At 25.8% G+C, this 4,271-nt stretch overlaps 1 non-coding gene across 1 annotated transcript; it reads left to right on the top strand.

The window, feature by feature from the left end:
• The first annotated feature begins 3,162 nt into the window (after window positions 1-3,162).
• Window positions 3,163-3,234, top strand: Trnac-gca. The gene has a single exon. It is a non-coding gene; the product is annotated as a tRNA-Cys (tRNA).
• Window positions 3,235-4,271: the final 1,037 nt, after the last annotated feature.

A 4,271-nucleotide genomic window follows, 5' to 3' on the forward strand; every position in this document is an offset into this window, starting at 1 on the left:
TGTCTATAATTAGTAACAATTAAAATAAAAAACTTAACACTAGAATATATAAACAGTTACCTATTAAAAGTGTGTGAATTTTTTACTCAAGTCATACATTGAATAAGTTTCTATTGTATTGGTATTTTACTAACTTATATTTTATTGCCATTGAGCATTATTGACTAATAACTTTCACCGTAAAAAAATCAGTTTTAGTATTTTTCGCAGAGTTAAGACATAACTAAGGTGTAAGATCGAAAATGAGTAATGAAAGATTTGCAGATAAGCTATGCAAGCGTTTATAAGAAAAAAATTAGATAACAAAGCTGAATTTATTTATAAAGTTATTAATTGATCTTAAAAAAGAAATTTGCAAAGTTTATTTTCACATAAGCGAATAGTAGGTATTAATTTATTATTATTATACTTGTTAATAAATTTCTATTATAACGATAAACGTGTTAATTAACAAATTATAATTTTTCAAGGATTTACGAAAGTTTTAATAGATGTCTAGTATTTATCATTTAGTAATTTATTTACAAACTTAAGTTTACACACCTTTTTTTCTCATTCCATTTCAAGATAAACCAACCTATAGGCTATAGTACCTACTTTATCTATGCATATATACTAGAAAGTGTGTTTGGGGCTACATTTTAGTTAACTCAATCCTCTCCCTCCACTATACACAAATTATTTCTTAAATTTTTATAATTTCTCAATCTATTGACTTCATACCTAATTTATAGTTTTGGGAAGAACGACAATGTGAAAAGACGTTAGGATTTTTTATCTATATTTACAATAAAATCGAAAGGTCATTCACTCACTGACTAAACATAAAGTATTGAAAATAACTTATTGACTTTTGAAGCTGAAGTTTGACAGGTTGGTAGTTTATAGGAAAGAGATGTTTAAAAAAGGTTTTTTCAAAATTCGTATTTTAAAGAGGGATTTAAACAAGGGTTGGTTGATTCATGAAAAACAATTATTATTTAGTTTATAAAGGTTTACCATTGGTTACCGAAAATAAAATAGTTACTATAACTGGATATACATTTTAGACTCGTATTTTATAATTTTATCGGTGAAAGTTGCCAGTTTAACATCGCGTTCAACACGTATGCTCGATAAATTTAATTTTCTCTATATTTTCTCTTTATAACAATTTTATGTGAAATGATAGACAATTTAACTTATTATAAATAAACATTTTTTTTTTTTTGATTTGTGTGTTTACCTTGGTAATACAGATTTTAGAAAAACTAGTTATTTTATTTGAACAAATATATATTATGTAAACTTGATATGTTGGAAATATCATCTGTACCAAGACCAAATCAGAAAAAAATAATAAATATTTATCCAATTATGTTTAATATTAGCACTATAGAGTATCAAGTTAAATAGGAATGTATTTTTTTTATGAGCAATGAAGCGAGTGTACGAGAATACCTATTATAGTATAAATTATGATTAATAATATTGAAATTATAATATTTATACTGGCAAAAAATGTATTAGGATTTAAGTGTATATTATAGGTATTTGTTGTGTAACAAAGTTCAAATTATGCAATTATATGTATTCTGTAACAATACAAACTCGTAGTGGAAAAATATTATTCATTTTTTGTTAGGTATCTTAATTGCTTATAGTATAGGTGTACAATGTGTACATATATTGCCTGGAAAAGCAGATAGTGTAGTTGTACTAGTCGTAGTGGTTCTTAAATAAATATGTTAATGTTATAATAATATTTTAATAAAACACCTACATTTAGCATAAGTTAATTATAATCGTATTTGTTTGTAGTTAATTTGGAATTAGTTTGAAGATATAACATAATAATCCATGTAGGTTAATCTATAAAATTAAATATAATTTATGAAGTATTAACATATTTTTATTTTTTATTTATTTTAACAGAATGAATAAGAAAATATTACAAGTATAGTAACTTATTTAACATTTAACTATTAGAAATATAGATGGTTTGATTATTTTTGCCAAAAAAAAAAATACGTTAAGTATTGAATATCGATAGTATTTATTATACTATTGATATTTAATTATTATTGCACCATATTTTTATTATAATTTTATTTATAACTTTTGAGAAATAACAATTTACAGTAGAATGGTGTGGATAGAATCATAGTATAAATAATTAATAGCTTAAAATTAACTAAAATATTTAAAAAATGCTTTATGCTTATATAAAGTACATTAATATACATTAAAGATTCGTTCTCACGGATAATATTATTGAAAAAAAAACTAAAATCGTTAATTGTTATTTTCGAATTTCGACAAAATTTCAAAATTCAAAAAAAAAAAAAAAATGTAGTTTGTACAATATATAATAATATTTTAAAATATAGTTAAAAAAAAATGATTACACATATAAATCGAAAAAAAAACTTAAGTTAAACTTTATTTAAATTACCTATTAATAGCACGAAAAGTGCCAAAATATTTTTATTTCTAGTATATGTTAATATATGAATTAAAAATAGAAGTATTTAAAAGGTCAAGTTGTGAAAGTAATGAAACAGAAAAATATTTTTAAAAAAATATAAAAACCATGTAGGTATCATTGTTAAATCAATACATTCATCGCTTCCGCTCAGAATCAAAAATCAGATCTATAATGCCATATTACATAGTTTCACTATTGGGTTAGGTTTGTAAGTCATTCATATCTTATCTGATAAAATTAGCTTATATATATCTATGCTTATTAAAAACACAGTTATAGATTACATGAAAAATAAAAACAAAAACAAAATAAAAAATAAATATACTGCTACAGTTTACATTTATAAATAATATAATTATTGTTTTTTTCCATTAGTTATTTTTTCTGAGGTAATGAAAAAGATTCAAAAGTTTATATAGAAATATGGATACTTACTCATCAGTTGTGTAATTATTATATTTTGAAAAACTACCGACAGCCTGTTACAAATGTCAATAAAATCTTATCAACAAGACATGTGTTACTATACTCATTGTTGTTTCATCGCTTGATATCTTTTAATAAATATTATGAATTCTCTGATAAATAATGACGTGAAAGATAAAACATATTAATTCTTCGCGTACCTAGTAATAATTATAATTAAATTAAAAACGTTTGTATATCAAACTAACTATTCCCGATGAAAACATCGCGGGGGTATAGCTCAGTGGTAGAGCATTCGACTGCAGATCGAGAGGTCCCCGGTTCAAACCCGGGTGCCCCCTAAACTTTTTTCTCAAATAAATTTAAAAAGACTGTATACAATTGTTTACAATTTATTTTAAGTTTTGTTGGGAAATGCAACGAGGAGTGTTTTTTTTTTGTCTCCGTCTACTCATACACGTACAGCATAAATTAGCGAAATTGTTTTTCCCAGCGTGTAAATCTGTCGCGCAATCGTACGTAACACTTTTTTCTTTTTTTGTTAAGAAATTTTGTTTGTGACACTCTTCTTACTCTGTTAATTCGATTGTGCAAGCGGCATTGTAATCTGAGGGGATTGCGCGTATATTATTCATATATCGGTGTGTTTCATTCCGGGAATCATAAATTGTGGGGACGTTCCGACCGTTCCGTTAGTAGGGAGAAAAAAAACGAAGGGAATTACACGTTTTATTATTGTTGTACCCGTGATCCCCACGGCTGCTATATTGTTGATAATCGACTGTAGTCTATAAAGACATTAAGAGCCTATATCCGGCACTAAATCCATATTGTTACGACAATACAACACACACATACATTTATATATATAATATTATAGTTTAACAATGAATCGTACAATTTCGGGAAGTAATTTCATCTTGAAACGTTTTAGCGTTTGCTATATTATTATACAATACTCGTCATGTGATACGCGCCGGCGCCGTACGAGCGTAGGGGCGTTTTATAGCACCAAAGTGCAAAGTTACATACATATGTGTTAACAATATACTAGAAATCATATATTATTATTGTCCACGTATACATGATGTATATGAGGTAGGTCAGTATAGCTAAAACTGTGTGAAAATTTTATTTGCTCATTATTGACAGTTTAGTTTTATTGTTTATGTATAATAAAATAAATTAAAAATATACTGAGATTTTCCATAAATCTGTACGTTCAACTTGTATTTGATTGTATTTCTAAAATTCTAACCGTACATACGTACTTATTTATACATGGTTATATTAAAATAGCCAATATTAGCTTTTACGTTGGTGGGTATAGTGACGCACGATATAGAGAAATCATTTATTTTGCTAAATTGCTGTAGGT

Source organism: Melanaphis sacchari, unplaced genomic scaffold (assembly GCF_002803265.2).
Source record: "Melanaphis sacchari strain LSU unplaced genomic scaffold, SCAv2.0 Contig43_pilon_pilon, whole genome shotgun sequence".
Taxonomy (NCBI): Eukaryota; Metazoa; Arthropoda; class Insecta; order Hemiptera; family Aphididae; genus Melanaphis; species Melanaphis sacchari.